Source organism: Equus asinus, chromosome 20 (assembly GCF_041296235.1).
Source record: "Equus asinus isolate D_3611 breed Donkey chromosome 20, EquAss-T2T_v2, whole genome shotgun sequence".
Lineage (NCBI taxonomy): Eukaryota > Metazoa > Chordata > Mammalia > Perissodactyla > Equidae > Equus > Equus asinus.
The window spans coordinates 69,734,337-69,754,174 of NC_091809.1; the positions used below are offsets into that span (position 1 = coordinate 69,734,337).

A 19,838-nucleotide genomic window follows, 5' to 3' on the forward strand; every position below is an offset into this window, starting at 1 on the left:
GCAGCGTGAAAATGTAGTACACCATAAGATTGATAAAACACTGTAAACACTTTATTGATAATAATAGAGATGGTAACTAGCAGTTGTGAAGTACTTACTATGTGGCAGAGATTATTTCATGTGATTTGCATGAATTAAACAATTTAATTACCATGACAATCATCTGAAGAACCTAAGATATTTAATATAACAAATTCAGAAACCTCACGTATTACCTCTCTGGTAGGTAATTATTCGTGCTTTAAAAAAAAGGTAAGGAAGCTATACTCCCTCACATAGTAGACCATTCATTTTTTTTAACACTGAATCCATTTCTTTATTCTTTTTCTCCAATTTTATTGAGATATAATTGACCTATAACATTGTATTAGTTTAAGTTGCACAACATAATGATGTGATATATGTATATATTTGCAGATGATTACACAATAAGTTAACATACATCACTTCACATAGTTACAATTTTGTGTGTGTGTGATGAGAAATTTCAAAATTTACTCTCTTAGCAACTTTCAAATGTACAATACACAACTGCTAACTATAGTTACCAGATTGCACATTACATCCTCAGAATTTATCATATAAATGGGAATTTCTACTTTTTGACTGCCTTTGACCATTTTCCCCAACCTTCCACCTCCTACTCCTGGCAACCACCAATCCTCTGTCTCTGTGTGTTTGTTTTTTTTTAGATTCCACATAAAAGTGAGATCATATGGTCTCTGTCTTTCTCTGTCTGACTTATTTAACGTATCATAACACCCTCAGAGTCCATCCACATTGTTGCAAATGGGGGCATTTCCTTCTTTTGATGGCTGAATAATATTCCATTGTGTGTGTGTGTATTTGCATGTATACACATTTTTTTATCCATTCATCTGTTGATGGACATTTAGGCTGTTTCTATGTCTTGGCTATTGTAAACAATGCTGCAGTGAACATGAGAGCACAGATACCTTTTCAAGAAAGTGATTTTATTTCCATTGGATTTCTTTTTTGCTATTGAGTTGTATGAGTTCTTTATATATTTTTTATATTAACCATTTATCAGCTATCTTATTTGCAAATACTTTCTCCCACTCAGGAGGTTGCATTTTCATTTTGTTGATGGTTTCCGTTGCTGTGTAGAAGCGTTTTAGTTTGATGTAGTCTCACTTGTGTATTTTTGCTTTTGTTGTTGTGCTTTGATGAGTCGTATGGGTCTGCCTGGGATCTGAACCTGCGAACCACAGGCCGCTGAAGCAGGGTGCATGAACGCAACCACTATACCACTGGGCTGGCCCCTAAGACTATTCATTTTTGAAGACTTTATTTCTTAGACAGTTTTTCCTCGAGCTGAACAATGATCCTCACCAATACCCTTTCAGTGGTCCCAATTTTATTTCTCTTTCTTACAAGTGAAATCTCTTGGGTAAAATACTTAAAATCTGCCATCATGCCACTGTTGGAACCCTCTTTACGATAATCTTTCCTAAGCCCTACAAACATTTCTGAAACAACATGGCAGCCTGAAGGATTGCGATTCTTTTTATCCTCCTCTACTTAGAATCCGTTGAAGCCTCCAGCTGGTTTCCAATGCTGGGTTTATAAGCCTTGTTACAGGGCTGGCTGACTACCTGTAAGACTAGTCACAGCTCAAGGATTCTCCTACAGCTCATTACTTAACCGTGTGCCACAAGGACACAAGCTGGATCCACGTGCCACCTGGGAATTTGTCTTTCGGTAACTCAACTTGCTTAAGTTGTAAAGGTTACAACAGTATCTACACTACATCAACCATCTCGATAAATATATTTCTAAATTTCATGAATTAGAGGAGGTAAAAGTAGGGCAGTGGCTATTACCTGTGGTTATCTATCTACATGGCAACGAAAGGCAAAAAACAAAAACATAACTTTGAAACTAGGCAATTTTAAGAAAAGATGACTTTTGAATTAATTAGAAGAAACTTATATAAGCAGATCCAAAGGTACCAGGATGCTTGGAAATGTTTTCCTTAAATCATTCTTACATGAGGTATCTCATGAAAAAGAGGATGATAATCTATCTATGTTTCAGAACAATTTGAAGTTGACAAAATAAAAAACCCAGAATTAAAATATGTGTTTTCATTTGTCCAAATAAATGCCACTCAAATGATTACATCTTTTTCTTGGCCTCAACTTCATAAAAGAATGATCAACAAAATAACTCTGCTCTGTCCCTAACAATTCCACAGTTAGTTAATGACTCCTTAAGATTTTATCATTTGAGTGGCATATTATTGAACCTGGTCTCCTCAGGAGGCTGGTTAGGTGATTACAGGAGTAACTAGCAAAATGCTTAATCACCCACTTTATTATCTCCCTATTAATAATAAATACCAGAAGGTAGATGTATATAATTACATTGCTAGTTTAAGAATGGCATAAGAACCTAAAGTTTGCAATATTGGAATACTAATTTAATCTGAACAGCATCACATTGGTACCTGGGACAACAGCTGTGTAAAAATATAAGAAAATATAAATCCCTGTATTTCAAACCAGGAAAACTCATTGATAAATTTGATGATGCTTAAATGAATGAAAGCTCCTCTTCACATAATCTGGAACCTTTCTAATGAGTAGTATTTCCTTAAATAAATTGTTGTACAATATTGTCTCTCAGATAATTCATGACCTTCAGTATTTGAGAAGTTCTTATTAAGATGGCTGGCTCATTTATGTCTGACACATAGGGGCTACAAACAAAGATTATTCCTCTAAAAATATCAATTTACTGGTTTAGTAATCTCAGTCTTCTGATTATTAAGTGTAGATACTACTAAGACTGAATTTTGAGTAAATATTCATGGTTCTTTCTACTGTCCTTGACAAAACAAGGCAGAATCATGTTTACTTTTCTTCTAATAAAACGAGTTACCACTAGTAATCTGTTTGAGAATGAAAGATTTCTGTAATTGAGTCCCGCCCTACCTATTCATCAGATATCCTTTTGGTCAGACAGCAAGTATTTTCTTGAACACCTACGATGTGTCAGGCACTGATCTTTGGCACAGAGGTTCTCAGCCTTTATAGGCTATGGCACACCTAAGAGAGAATGTTCACCTATGAGATATGCCTCCAATATGCAGTATCGTGAAATACCAACTGTTGCTCCATTTTTCTTGACATTCAAGCAAGAATACTTACATGTAACTGAGTATTAGTACTGTTATTATACAAATAATATTGAATATTGACCTTACGCTAATTTATATGACATGAATGTTGAGTATTTAAAATCATATTAGTGACAAATCACATGTAACACACCAAGACTTACCAGCATGACAGACACTGCTGCTCAGAACCAAACTTTTCCAAATCCGATAAGTCCAAATGTACTCCTCTTGGTCTCTCTATGTGTACCATTTCCATTCCTGCTTCCGTGACTTTGATCAATGTCACTCTTCCATCCTAAATCTCCTTCTTCTTTGTGCCAAGAATCTAATATCTATCCTTCAACTCCAAGTTCAAATCTTCTTTTATTTTCCCTAAACTTAGCCCAATTACCTCTGCAAGTAACAATCTGCTCATTCATTGACTTCCATTTTAAGAATTTATTATACGTCTATAACGTACACAGGGTGCTCTAACTGTCCCTTTGATTTGTACCAGCCAGCACCATTTAAATTGGTTTAATAGGATTTTCTTTATTCTTCTATTGAAAATCTAACTTCACTTTTTAATCACCATGATGGGAAGGATGCATACATGCCTTACATTTCTTTCTTTGATAGTAGATAGCATAACTTAAAAATATATAGTGCTGAAATTGGTGTGGATAGATTGATTTATGGTGATGCTAGTATTCTCTGTCCATCCATGCTGATATGTCTAGAAGGTAAATTAAAGGTGGGAATCCCAGCATCAACTGAGAGCTTATTAGAAATGTAGAATTTTGTAAATCACTTCAGATCTGCTTAATCAACTTTTACATTTTTAAAAGACCCCCCAAGTGATTCTCATGTATATTAAGTTTATGGAATATTGACAAAACCAAAGCACACAACTTTTTAATTTCATAGTATTCAAAATATACAGAATATTTGGTATTCAGGATATAAAATATTTACAGTATTTGGTTAATGGTATTATTCAAAAATAACTCTTTGCCTAAAAACAGAAGACAAAAGGGAAAAGGATTATTTCGTATTATTAATCCCACGTTTTGAACATTAATATGCAGTTCATATTAGCATTACACGTACACTATATAACATATACAATCCAACATATTCTTTTACTGATGTGGAAGTTAATGTCTAAAAACTGGTCAGTGACTTGTCAAAGGGCACAAAGCCTGTGAGTTACATGCTAGATTTTAGCTAGTTATTCTGTTTCATTATATTTAGTACACTTGGGAGACCTATTAGATAAATATTACTACTAATTCCATTTTAGTGACGAAGAAACCAAAGCTTTAAGTGATAAGAAACTTCCTTTAAATCATGGAGCAAATAAATAAATCAGAGATTCACACATACATCTCTGTTCTTTGACACCATGCTCTTCATTGTGCTGTTTTATGATCACAACCACCCATGGCACAGATTTCCAAAGGTATGACATAGAGAGGAAGCATGGAAGATTCAAGGAAGGTAAAGAAGTTTAATTTGGAAAAAGAAAGCCAGGAGGAATGTAGTATACATTGATGCTGAAAAGGAGGCAGGCTTCATTTCACAGGCCAAGTTGTAAATTTTAACTTTTCTCAAAATAGTACGGAATCATTTTAAACAAGAATGTGATATAAATAGTTTTGTGTTTGAACAGACTACTCTTATGGCATTATGGAGAAAATATTGGAAAGGAAAATAGTATGGATGCAAGAAGACTACTATTTCATTGCTGAACTCTAGCAAAGATTAATGGCAGCTTGGACTAGGGGATCTGGCATTGAGAAGGTGGAGACAAACAATTGAATTTGAAGACTAGAATTAAATCAGTAGGAACTGGAGATAGATTTGGTATGTTGACTAAAGGTAAAAAGAAGTCTCAAAGAAGAGTTTTAGGTCTCTGGTTGTCTATTTAAATGAATGAAGGTGTCCTTCCCTGAGATACGAAGCCCTAAAAGAATAATTGGTAATAAACTCTGAGACGACAATATTAATTTTGAAGTACATTTGAACCATTAAAGTTTGGAAGATACTTGAAAATGTAGGTCAAGGACTCAGAGGAGGCATTGAGCTAAACACAATAGTTAGTGAATTATCTGTGTATAAAATGAAAAGTATTGTGGTCCTAAGATTGAGGATTGAGTAAAGCCAATACTAAAACATTGCAGCAGAGATGAAGAGGTAGTAGACATGGAGGAAAGAAAGGAGAACATGTTAGTTCAGAGCCAATGGAAAAGCAACTCTTTTAATAAGGAAGACCTGAGTGAAGTAAGCACTGAAATATGTCCATTGGATTAAACAATATGGAGGTCATTGGAAATTGTACGGAGAGCTGTTTTGGTGGAACACTGGGAACAGAAGCCAGATTTGAATGGGTTTAAAAGTTAATAAGTGAGTAAACTGAGATATTAAATATGGAAAACTCCTCCTAGAAGTTTACTGATGAGAAAGATAAAAGGTATATTGGGGACCGGCCCAGTGGCATAGTGGTTAAGTTCTCATGCTCTGCTTTGGTGACCTGGGGTTCGTGGGTTTGGATCCCAGGAGCGGACCTACATGTCGCTCATCAAGATATGCTGTGACAGCATCCCATATACAAAATAGAGGAAAACTGGCATAGATGTTGTCTCAGCAACAATCTTCCTCACCGCCACAACAACAAAAAGATAAAAGGTATAGAAGTGCGTAAAAGATTTGAAATAAAAATGGGATTGATTTGTTTGATTGTATACATACAATGAGAGACATTTGGGAATTTCTAAATGTCTATAGGAAGGATTCAGTTAAAAGAAAATAATATTAGGGTATATAAGATAGAAAAAAAGTTTATTTTGAGTGATTCCTGAAGATAGACAAAGAAGAGGAAAAGAAGCATAGGTTTTTTGGATCCTTTGTTTTACCTGAGATGCTACCTGCTGCCACAACAATGGTTACTAGCTTGATATTGCTTGTAAAATAATTTGGTTGAGCCTCAGTTGCCTCTGTAATTGTTGATGTGTCTGATTTATGAAAAGTAACTATTCATTACAACATTTCAATGTGCCGGGCTGCAAAAACACACACACATACACACACCACATACAACTTTTCAGATTTTTAGAATAAGCCCAAATTTGGCACAGAGAATTCCCATATACAATTCCTTTGGCTTCCCCTAATGTTGACATATTACATAGTGATATTGCATTTAGCAAAACTAGGAAATTTGCATATACGTTATCATTTACAACTCATAAAAAGTTGTGTGACACTTTAGAGGTCAAAATATTGATCCAAAGTTCTGCAATTAAAAATTTGTCTTAACTAAAAGGCCTGGAATTGCAACCCCTATGTCAACGTTTTTCAAGTGTCTCTGTATAGACTGGTGTTGGTTTTTGATGATGTTTCCATAAAAATAAATTTCTTCTATTAAAGGACTGATCTTGGGGCTGGCACAGTGGTGTAGTGGTTAAGTTCACACGTTCTGCCTGGCAACCCAATTTGGGTTCAGATCCCAGGTGTGGACATACACACCATTCATTAAGCCATGCTGTGGGGGTGCCCTACAGACAAAATAGAGAAAGACTGGCACAGGTGTTAGCTCAGGGACAATCTTCCTCATCAAAAATTTAAAAAAAAGGACTAATCTTTATTCTGAAATGTATTTGTGTTCCCTCCTTTTTGTACACACATACATACATACCCTTACACACATACTCAAATGAAATAGTGCTGAGAATAGATGGTGGTTTCTCTTTGACATTCTTTCATTGATAAAATAAATCATTGGCAATAATATGCTCAACAGATTCACATTTTTTTATAGCTTTGAAAATACCCATAATTTAGACAGTATCTGCTATAATTTATCTTCTGATCCAGAATCATTTCAGAGTACAAAATGACTCTAAAATGTGGTTCTGGGTGCGATTGTGTATTTTTGTGCAAGCATGTGTTTGTAAAGAGAAGACATGTTATATAAAAATATACTTTAATGATATTCCAGAGGACCTTTAAGTATGATGTCAACTTACTGACTCTCCTAAAACTACAGGTTATGAAAACCAGAATTTTGCCTGTACACGGTAAAAACTCAGCAAATATTTACTTAATAGATGAATAAATAGAAGCACAATTTTCAGGTATTTTGTGCACTGGAATGGAGAGTAGCACAAGGTGATTAAATGTCTTCTTTTTTAATGGATCAGGAAAGTTTGTCCAAATTACGTCTCTGGAAAGGTCACTTATAACACTCTCCAGGAGGAAATAGGGAATGAGGAACATTCGTCTATTAACATCTAGTACAATACATTTTAATTTTTTGCATACGGGACTCTATTGCAGGTAACAGGAATATAGTAAACTTCAAACAGAAGAGTGAGTTTCCCAGCAATGACACATACTGCAGCGTGAACAGATAAACATGCTCATAAGTTTCCCTTAGTCCATCAAATGAAGCAGTGTTACGAGGTTAACCTTTTGGACTTTAAGAAAGGAAAGCTAAAATACTCTTGCTTATTTACCATTTTTGCTACGTTTCTTGGAAATTCTCGGAAATATATCATTCTTTTTATCCTATCAAAATTATGGTGCTTTACTTATCTCTGAAGCATTGCCAATAGCCTGAAAAGATGGTGGTTTGCTATAGTGAGAACCGATTGTTCAGTTGTTACATCTGGGGCCTTTGGAAAGCTAAATTATCAATTTCCTCTTCTTTTTATATCGTATGATCATTAGACTCCCTTTTATGGTGTGCTTTCGTTTTCCATTAAACTTTCTCATAATTGATGATTACCAGGTTATTTGTATGTGGACAAGGAGCCCTTTGTTCCACAATCATCTTTTCCCTCCAGCCTACTTTAGTTGGTGTTTGCAATATCACAGATTATCACCATGGAGATAACTATAATGACAGATATCGGAACAAATCAAATGGGAAGAGCATGGTTAGAAAGCAGAAGTGATTTTGCTTTTTAAGTGAACAGCCTCACAGTAATCAGCAATATGTACATATTTATTAAAAATATTTATATAAATATATAAAAATATTTTACATATATTTATCTCAATAAATATTTCTTACACTTTTAACTCTTTCACTAAAAGAGACTTTTGATTGTATGGCATTAACATGTATCCAAGTATACGTTCCTTTTTAGAATCTCTTTTGTATTTTTTTTTTTAATTAGTGACACAACTCTACTTGTTTAGCAAAGATAGTCTTTTCTTAAAGATCTTCCTTTATAATTCTAATTAAAAACAGAAAGTTAAGGGGCCGGCTTGGTGGTGCAGTGGTTAAGTTCGCATGTTCCACTTTGGTGGCCCAGGGTTCGCTGGTTTGGATCCTGGGTGCGGACCTACACACCACTTGTCGAGCCATGCTGTGGCAGGTATCCCACATAAACTAGAGGAAGGTGGACACAGACGTTAGCTGAGGGCCAGTCTTCCTCAGCAAAAAGAGGAGGATTGGTGGCAGATGTTAGCTCAGGGCTAATCTTCCTCAAAAAAAACCCAGAAAGTTGACATGTAAGAGTATATTTGATATTACTTCTTGCCCAGCTGAGGCAATGTGATATATTGGAAAGAGAAGATAAAGGAAGAGAGATTTGGGTTTCATGTTGGTTCCAACATTTACTAGATTTAGTAGTTTTGTAACTTTCAGAAAATCCTTTTGTATATGAAGATGAGATTAAGCTATCTGATTTTATTTATATATATCTCACAGAGAATATAATTCTCATAAATACTGCATTACGTATATTTTACTTCCAGAATGAGAGAGCAAAAACATTCCAATTATGATCCAATTATGGTCTCTCTCTGTTTCCTGCCACAGAGGTGGTAAATGCCTATCAGCCTGAGCCATTGGGTGACCATGTAGATCAGACCATCACTGGACAACTGGGGAGAGTACTTGTCAAACCATCAGTGGACATGTAGGGTGAGTAAGAAACAAATCTTTGTTACATTGTCATTGAGATTTGGGATTAAATTTTGTTATTTTTTATAACAACATTAGTAGTTACTACCTATAGCATTACATATCCCATTACATTTATAATGTACAATATAAAAAGTACATTAAGTATATCACTCATATATCTGTGCCTGTTCTTGGCTCGCCTCACTTCTTATCTCTCAGTTTTCTCAAGAGCTTTTCCTTTTTCCACGTCAGTCTGGCTGCACATTCCTGTGAAGGAGATTCTATTGACTACAGGGAGATGCTAGAAACAGTAGTAGTTTTCTTCCACTTGTTTCCCTATATAGCTGTAAAATAAAGCCTTATTATATTTGCCTTTATCTTACCAGTCAATAAAATTTATTTGACTTGCACCCATTTATTACAAAAGAGAAATAGTTTAGTCATAAATTTTATATCATCCTATCAATTCAAATGCATCAGCAAATTCTACTCCTTCAACATAAAATTTTCATTTGATGAGTTGCTCTTACTGCGGAAAATATTACTGACAAAACTGGTTTTTACTCTGCAATACTATAAGTATTAATTATCACATCTATAGGTTTGACAAAATAAAATTGTTTCATAATTATCCTTTAAATAATATTAGTAAGTTAATCTTTAGGTTAATGGATTAGCAGTACCAAATAAGGGAAAATGTTATCAGTAAAGTTTAACATCCCTAAGCATTTTAATATACCATCAAATAGTTTTTTGTTTGTTTAATGATGTGTCTAATATAACAGAAGTGAGCACTGACTAAAATAACATATGCTGGGAGCGCTCAACACTGTAAACAATGGATGGTATTGATATTATTAATAGAGTTTAAACGTTAAAGTCTTCATTGAAACATTTTGGAGTAAAGAAAGCAGCCATGGTTAACTCTCAGTGCAATCTGTAATACAGAAGTTCCTTTTGTGTTTGCAACAATGTTTGCAGCAATAAGACTGTTACACTTATCAAGAATCACAGAGAACTTGGTCTTTGCTTTCCAGTAATATCTGGTCAGAAAAAAAGACAAAGTAGTTCAGAAAGCAGAACTCATCAAATAGCTAGTTTTAGTGACTGTTTAACAAACTTGTAATTGGGTTCTCTCTTATGGAACAGAATTAATACTTTTATTTACTTCTACTCAATAAATCTTTAACTTGGAACCACTTTCTGTCCCCAACTAAGTTTCTCTGTTTACTCTTAATTCCAGAAAATACTTCAAGTGGATTTGGTTGCACATAATTTGCTCATAGAAACACTGTACTTAGGGAAGGGAGCAAGGACTGTTCCTTTATTTCACTCTCATGGTCTCATGGTTGTAAACAGTATGTGCTCCCAGGTGACAGGAGGACTGTGAGAATGTATGTACAGTTTGCTCAGGATAGTCTTCATATATACCTTTTGCTACAAGGTGTAGCATTTGTCCTAGATTTTTCACTTGTTTAAGACAATTATATTCAAGACTTCGTATTGGAAAGGAAACAAAGGAAACACATAAATAAGAATGATTCTTAAATCCAATGAGTCTATTCTTGCAAGAAAGGTTTTATGCATATCTGATAATGTCTGAATTTATCCTTACCCCGACTCAGAGAAACTAGGTGAACTTAACTGGAGAAAGTGGCAAAACAGATTAGATTCTAAAGAACAAAAAAATCCAGAATATTCTATCTGGGATATTAGTGGGAAAGGCTCTTGCTATGTCTTTTAAAAGAACTTGAGTGTTCTACATGACAAATCTTGAAGAGAAGCCGGAAGGTGATAAACATCAAATGGATTCAGAAGGTCAACACTCTAGCAGACTATATATAGCAGACTATATATAGATAGTAAGCAGGACTATCATTCTGCATAACAGTGAAGCATTAGTGTCTGAAATTTATGGCTCATGATCTATAGTTTGGCTTAAAGGGTGAGTGCCAGTGAGACAGAGAAGCAGTATGTGGAAGGGATGGGATGGGTGCAGAATCTCAGAGTGTTTAAATCTGGGATTCTAGAATCGGGTAGAACTGTTTACTTAAGGGAAGTGGTTATCAGCTACATGACTTAGGACAAGTTATTTAATCTCTCTTAGACTTTAGTTTCCTCATGTGAAAAATGAGTATATAATAATAATCCTTATGTGAGGCTTAAATTAGATAAAATACTTACAACATGCTAGGCACTGTGTCTGGCACTACCAACTATTTAATAAATGTTAGTATTATTATAGAGGGGGAAACACCATGAGATGGGACAATATATCAAACCAGTCATTTTCATGAAAGATTGGCCTATCTATGACCTGAGAAGTTCTCATGAAATTCACCTTTATGAGAGCAGTAAGTTTGAAGTAGGAAATATTTGAAAGATGAGGCAGAGTGACTCTGGTAATTAATGGAATAAATTCAAACAGAATTCAGCAGTAATTGTATTTGGTATTTAAATGTAGATCATCTTTCAATTTCTTTGCCTTCTCACTAATTGCCCTCTGGTATGTGTAAAGTATTGTAAATCTCAAGAGTTCCAATGACTCATATTGTGGAAAGAAACTTAGGATTTAATTTGGTTTTAAATGGTTTCTGAAATATGTATCTGAGCAGAGGCATAAATCAAACTCCTGTTTACCTAGACCCGTCAGGGAATACAATGGTCTAATTGATTGACTATTTAGGTTAATAGTTCATTAGAAGACGTACATACCATGAGCTAATTGCATATTTCAACACTTCATACTAAAACTAAAGGGAAAAAATTAATTTTTGAATGTTTATACGCCATTTGAAGATCTTACCGTGTCTTATGTTCTTCACATAAATGTCATGTATTCCTTTTCTTACTCAGACCTTTTCCAAACTGAGCTAACATAACCTCAATTGATTTCCCACCTCTAACTGCAGACTCTGCTTGTTCAGAAATTCTCCAGCATCGCTGCATCAATGTAACAAAGCATACCCTTTGTGCTAACCTCTGGTTGCTCAGCACTCTTGCAGGAAAAAAGCTATCAGGAAGAATACCTTTCAGTGCACATTGGTGGTATCCAGTCATCAACATACCCTCAATATTACTGATTATTTTTATTTTAATAATTATTACTTTATTATTAGCAAATAAATAATGATATTCATTACTTTACAAGAGAGAGTTTCTTCTCCATTCTTCTCAACAGTTATTCCAAATGTTTCTGGAAGTCCTCTGCATTTCCTCAAGTCCTCTGCAGCGTCCTGCCATCATCTCTCTCAAACGGTCAAGTGGCATTGCTACCTGTTTTATAGAGGAAGCAGAGATTATGCGACAAGAACACACATCACCTCCCAAATCCACCTGCACATTTACCTGCAATTGCCCCTCTTCTTAAACAGCTGTCTTACAGGGAGAGCTAACCTTCCTATTTACCCGCATAAATAATTCTCCATGCTTGTCTGTAGTCTCAACCAGGCAAGTCAGCAACTTACAGGTTCAGCACTAAAATATCTCGGGCATTGTTGACTAAATTTTGTTCCAATAGATTCACATCTCAATTTTTTATGTTGCTCTAGGTTTCCAATCTCATTTCGATGAAGATTTATTTAGGAAAAGATTAAAATAACCATGTTTTTAATCATCCTCCTAGTGTACCTAAAGTTTTATAATTACTTATCCCGATAAAATAATATTTATTGTGGATGGATAAATTATTATTGCACTCACTAGTTAATTAATATAAACTTTTGGAGCTATGTATATTTGTATTATATATGTATTTGTAAAAATCTATTAACATATGCAATCATTTATAAAAGGAGTTATTCTCTGTCCTTGAAAGAGGATCAAATATGTAAAATGTATTCATTAAAAAAAAGAAAGAAAGACAGGAAAGGAGGGAGGGGGGAGGAAGGAAAGAAATAAAAACCTTTCTCTTAGTTACCTTATTTGCAGTTACATGTCTGTCTTCCCCGTCCTTTCCTCATTAACAAATTAAGAACATTCTCAAATCTAAAGATTTATTAAACTTTTGTTAAAAGTGAATTTTCTTAAAAGACACACACCTTTGTAAATAATTTCACCATACTTTCATCATTCAAAAAATGCCTTATATAAAGCTAAATAGTACCTTCCTCATATAAATATTTCTCACATAAAAATTACACAATAGGATATATATGAATGATATAGAAATACATATCAAACAGCAGCAACTACTCTTTTAATTAAGCCTAACCATACATAAATGGCAAAATAGAAAATATTATTGGATTTGGGGAGAGAAATGTTTAGTATTTCCAAAAAGTTACTCATCAATAAAATTAGTAAATCTGATTTTTATATTTTGGTTGTCAAAAAATTCTTATAAGTTTTTTCTTATTGGAGTATGACTCATGACTTGTGAAAATGGTGATATAGGAAATGACTTCTGTTTCAGAGATATATAACTATTAAAATTTATAGCAAAAAGATTAATTATGTTAACAGTTTGAAAAGTTTATTGAGTTCTTATTTCCATGACCAATCTAACCTATTTATGTAGGGGAAATATATTAGCTGTTATGATCTAGGAATTCTGTTTCTCTTTATAGTTAATACATACTAAATACTTCATTCTAAATTATGAGATTCTATTTGTGTTTACATGAAGCAGCTTCTGGCTTTTTCATTTTATTCAGGTCAGACGTATTGTAAGATCCCTATTTCTTATACCCTTGGGTGCCATCAGGAGAGATTGATATCTGGGACCTCCATTTTCTTTATCTTTTCAAACTAATGAAGTGAAGATCTTTTGAGTTCTGAAAGGGAAATGTTATTTTAAAACCTCATCAGTTTGAAGTCCCAAAACCCTACTTATAAATAAGTATGAGGGACATAGTGTTATGAAAACAGATTCCTAAATTAACGTCATTTTGATTACTCGTCTGTAGTGGGTGTTGAGGAGAGCCACCTGAATCCCACTTCAGGACTGAGGAACTCAGTTTTTCTGCTGCCAAGGGTGTTGGCTGCTGATGCAGCACTTCTGAGTCCCTTACCAGTAAAACCATCCTCTCCATTAACTGATTGATGGGGCAATAGAAAGGTCCAGGCCATTGCTTGATGTGGGATGGTTCGTAGGGCCATCCCAGATCCAGAGCTCCCTGTAGGATTGATTGAGATCACTGTTACAAATGCATGTAGTTCAACTTTCCCTCTGCCAAATCTTGCTTTCCTCACTCCCTCACATGGTTATTTCAGAGATAACTCCCCAACAAAAACTGCTGCATGAAAATCTCAGAATCTCACAGTCTGTTTCCCCAGGAACTCAACCGTTTGTTACCCAAGGTGGTTATAGGAGGCAGACCCTACAGTGACATTTTGAAGTTGGATGGTAATTAGGAAAAAGATTTGTTAAAACATTTACAGTTGGTGAACTTGGATGGGATAATGATGAAAGAAAATGCACTGGTAAGTGTAATATCTTAGGCGACTGAGAAATACTGAAAAGTAGTAATTATAAGGACCATGGAATCATACAGCTGCTGCTGAGGCACTTGATACATTACAGAAAGACAATAAAAGGTTGAGGGTAATTAATCATTAATTTAAAACTCTTGGTTTTCCTTGGTAGGAGAACTTCCTTGGCAATAAATAAAGATATTTTTATCTCCTTTGGCCAAAGGACAAAAAGCATCAGATCAGGCCCAGGAATTTTTTATAGTAGTAGAACAGTTATGGGAGAGGTTGAATTCTCAACCTCCAAAAATTAGACGCAACCAAGGTCAGAGACTTGATGGGGAAGTAATCAAGGGACTTGGGTGGGGATATCCGGATGAAGACACCAAAAAATCTTAAGTCCTCAGATTCTCTTGAACCCTTTGAGACTGTCAAAGTCTCTCACTTCTTGTTGCTTAAGGATGATTAATCCCCGTGATATTCTGGTAAATGTTTAACAACCAGCTGAGAGAAAAATCAAACAAACAAGTCAGCAAAGCCCTGACTGGTAGCATTTGCTGATTTGCGTGATGTGAATACTCACACCATGATTGGTTTCATAACTGTTGGCTTACAAAATTCCTGGAATGTTTAACAATTGTATCTTATGAGCTGAAACAAGCCAGCTCCAGTACATCACAGGGCCAGATTATGTATCCCATCCATGATCTCTTCTCTTGACCACCAGAAAAAAACTAGACCATAACACCAAGTTAAATCGTAATATAACCTGGCTTTGAAAGTGTGTGGCTAAGAGAAGAAAGAGACTTTATCCCACATGATTTTGTCACTATATACAGTCAAGCACAGAGACTGACTGAATGTGCACAGACTAAGGGACTAGATCTAAGGATGTCAGAATGCAGGGAGATGGTCCAGAACATAAAGTTGGATAAAGGAGAAATGTATTGATATGGGAGCACTCTACAGTGATACATAGTTGGGTATCCTGGAAAAGACCTCAAAAGATGATCCTAACACATTGCTGGCATGGTCTTAGAAGTTTGGAGAAAGCGAAGACCCATACAAAGTGAAAAAGAAACTCCAGAACTGCCATGGCAGACAGGGGAAGAAATGATCAAAAGACTCAAAGAGATGGACATACCATACATATCACACTAAACGCAGTAAATTTTTATGTCCTATGGAAAGATCCAGAAGACATTCTATTTAGCAAAGTGCTAGGAGTGCACTCATGAGAGGGGCATGTGTACTCGAGAAACTGATTGGTGACTCTTCTCTGGAGGCCAGGGATAATGACAGGAGATGCTTTTACAACAGTGGGCTCTCTGATAGCAATAAGGATCAAATAGGATTTCAAAATAATAGAAGCCAGATGATGATGCTTAATTGACAGAAGCAAAGTTAATGTAATTATTGAAATAAATGGCAAATACAGATTGGCAGCCAGGGTGTCAGACCCACAGAAAACTGTGGAAATGCTTTACGGAAAGCATGGTAAGTACAATGGAGGCCTTGAAAAGACACGCACTCTAGGGCTGGGAGCTAGAGGTGGTGTTGATAAATACCAAGAAGATTCAGAGGCCTGCCATATCAAGGAAGGTTTTGGAGGTCCAGTGATCTGGGACTTCATAGAACATCATCTTCAAAATAAAGCACAATGCCTAACAGACCTTTTCACATTCTGGAGACACCATATTCTACCCTTTGGAATCTTTCCCAAACCAATTTACTGGGAGATATGAAAGACTGCCTAGGTTGAGTGTGAATATGGCTCTGGACACACCTAGACTGATGCAGTCTACCTCACAGGCCGTATGACTTGGCCGCCTGTATAGTGTTAAATATATTTGTTTATGGGGAAAAACATCTTATGGAACTTATGGCAAGTACCAGCAGAAGAATCACAACGTAAACTTTTAGGCTTCTGGAGCAGGACAATGCAATCTGTAGCAGATCATTTTACACCACACAGAAAATAGCTTGTGGCATTGATTTGGCCCTGATAGAGATGGAGTGCTTGACCATTAGACATCAAGAAGCCATGCAGCCACGCTGTCCATCATGAGACGGATTCTGTCAGACCCACTAAATCGTAAGTTTGAGCAAGCCCACAAATATCCTTCATAAGATGGAAGAGTACTTCTGGGATGAAGATCACACATAGCCAGAGACCACAAATAAATTGCGTGACTAGGTAGCTTGAACTCCCCTATTATCCACCACAATTACATCTGTGCCTTTCCTGAAATTCACACATTTGGCCATTTGGGAAGAGGATTCCTTTATGAACAGCTAATAGAAGAGAAAAAAACTAGATGTGGATCGTGAAGGGTCAGCTCAATAGAAGACTAAGCTGAAAGAGACTGTGGCTGCACTTCAGCCTGATTTATGGATGGCTTTGAAAGACAAGGGTTTTAGGGAATATCTTCTCAATAGGCAAATCAGCAAACCTGATCAACCAAATTGTGTTGAAAAAGGAATACTCTGAGGTAACAATATATGAAAACTCATGGACGGTGTGCAACATCTTGTCTAGTTACTATAGGGCTTGGAAGCAGAAAAATTAGGAGGTTGAAGTAAAAATGTTTTGGAGAAGATGCATGTTGATGGGTCTATGGGAGTGGGCATGAAGCATCTATCATGGAAAAGGTATTTAATATCCACGTAAACTAAGTGTCTCAACCAGTTGACATCAGCCAACTCTGACATCTGCCACTCCAGTGCTGGCACACTAAGCTTATGAACAGAATAGCCATCATGTCAAGAAAGGAGGATATTCATAGGCCCACTAGGATGTGCTCCCACTGACTAGATTTCTCTAGCTATCCTGCAGCTGAACATCCAAACTTCCAACAAAAAGGAACAATGCTAAACCCTACAAATGGCCCCATTTCTTAATGAAACCAATCAGCTATGTTGTGGCAAGTTGATTAAATTAGATGATTTCACCCTTAAATGTCAATAATTCATCTTGACTATATTCAGCATAGGTTTGTGTCTGCCTTTCCTGCCCTCCAGTCTTCAGTCAGCACCACTCTCAGACAACTTAAAACATGTTTGATCCACAAACAAATGATACCACATAAACTCATATCAGACCGAAGGATCCACATTACAGCAAAAGGGATGTGGCAGTGTGTACATGACCAGAACATAGCCACTGGTTCTATCTATGCACACTGCACCATCCAAAAGCTGCCTAATGGAACCTGATAGAACGATAGAATGATCATTTACAGGTACAGGTGAGGTGCTGTCCTGGAGATGGCACCTGAGAGGAACAGAAGCCGTCTCCTGGGATGCATAATTCTTCCTAAATTGATAATTATTGGATGGTGCTATATCCCCAATATGTAGACTCTATGTTCAGGGAATAAATAGATATGAGTAGGAATAGTCTCACTTATCATGACTCCCAGTGACCCACTTGGGAAATCTGTGCTTCACTCCTCCACAATTCTAGGCTCTGTGCCCGGAATAAAAATAGTCTGGGGACAGAAAAAGAGTCCCACTAAACTATAATGTATGGAACTCACACAGTTACTTCAGGTTCTTTATGCAAACAGACCTATAGGGAAGGAAAGGATAGGAGTTACCATCCCGGCATGGGAAAATAACTCTATCATAAGGAGATAGAACTGGTATTAGGAAGGGAAGTTTTGGTTTGTCACTGTATCAGCTGGGGTTAAACCAAAGAAATAATACCATTAGGACATATATATTAAGAGATTTGTTGTCAGGAATTGCCTTCCATGTTTGTAGGGGCTGGCTAGGATAGACCCAAATCTGCAAGGCAGGCAGTCAGGAAGGGCAGGATGAAAATCTTGGACAAGGGTTGAAGCTGCTGTCCACAGGTGAAATTTCTTCTTCCTCAAGGAAGCCTCAGCTCTGCTTAAGACCTTTTAAGTGATTGAATCAGATCCACCCAAAATATTGAGGATAGTCTTCCTCACTGAAAGTCAACTGATTATGAACGATAATCACATCTGAAAAATACCTTTACAGTAATGTCCAAAGTAGTATTTGAATAAAGAGCTGAGGACCTTAGTCAAGTCGACACATTAAAAAGACCATCACAGCCACCTTCAGTCCATTCAGGATTGAAGAAGGGATTTTGGTAATGGGTTCAAAGCCATGGATGAGAATTACCCTCAGTCAAGGGAAGCTGCTTTGTCCAAGGCTGTGCTCCTTTTCTGGGGGTAGATTTCATCCAGTGACTAGTCCTTGTGGGGATATATGGTTTTGGAAATCGCTGTGTGCAAGAATTTTGAGGAAATCCTCTGAGAAACAATACGACTAGGAGACAAAGGAAGTAGGATTAGGAAGAGGGAGAGGTTGAACTGCCCTGCAGTGACAACAGTGACCTTAGTCACTGAGTCAGGCTAAATAGTGGAGCATATGGATATGCTGATTGTAAGGAGTTATTGAAAAAAAATCATTTATTAAATGCTCTGATTTTGGTGAGAATTGTAAGCCTGTCCACGAACAAAGCCTCATAGGTTTATAAATTTGCTCACCATTCTTAGAATCTTGGCCAGTAGATTCTTAATAAATAAATAACTGGTCAAACAGTAGGTAAGGATGGTGATGCTCTAAATGAAATAAAATGATATTCACTTTCTAAAAACCATTTTAAGACTCTTACCATAATTCCCAATTTGAACTTGAGAGCAAGCCATAGGGTTAGTGTTCGTGGAATACATACCAAGTAAGGCAGACAGGTCATAGAGGAAGAGTCCAACCAAATGGTTTCCTCAGTAACAATCTTATCTATAAAAGCAATATTTCCCCTGCCCTCCTCTTTTTCTTTGACAAAAAATAAATGTAAGCTACAATACTTTGAAGTTAGCAGAATCTAATCTGAGCTTGATTCGTTATGACAGACAGTGGGTGGTATAAATACCAGGAAAGATGCGATAGTCATGTAAACTGACAAATCCTTAGCTTTGGCTCTAAACTCAGATGTCTCCCAGCTGACTGGCACATCCCTGCACTGGGATTTGAATCATATGTATCTCTCTTCAGTAAGCTCAGGAGAAAAGCTGTCCTATCCTTCATGAATAAAGATAAGCACTTTGATACAATTTCCTTCCCCTAATGCAATTCATTAGGCCATCCTAAACAGAGTAGCCACCTATTGTGTTCTTAGAAAACTATTGACCTGTTCCATGAATTATATGTGCATTCTTTCTGCATATGGCCGTGTCTTTTAGTTTTCATAATGTAATGCCATATTTCTCTAACTCAAATAAATCAGAAAAAGGAACAGAGAGGAAATCTTAATTTAAAAATCATTATTAGGAACAATTTAATCCACTTGAATGGTTTGCATGGCATAGGATTTTTCTCTGGCTGAGCTCTAAATCTTAGACATCTTCAAAG

General features: G+C 36.1%; 1 long non-coding RNA gene across 1 annotated transcript in view; it reads left to right on the forward strand.

Annotated features, from left to right (window-relative positions):
• Nucleotides 1-19,838, forward strand: part of LOC123278924 (uncharacterized) — a 97,740-nt gene that overhangs the window by 26,047 nt on the left and 51,855 nt on the right. Inside the window, exon 2 of the long non-coding RNA XR_011496054.1 lies at nt 8,955-9,059. This is a non-coding gene — a long non-coding RNA (uncharacterized lncRNA). The remainder of the gene's footprint in view (nt 1-8,954; nt 9,060-19,838) is intronic.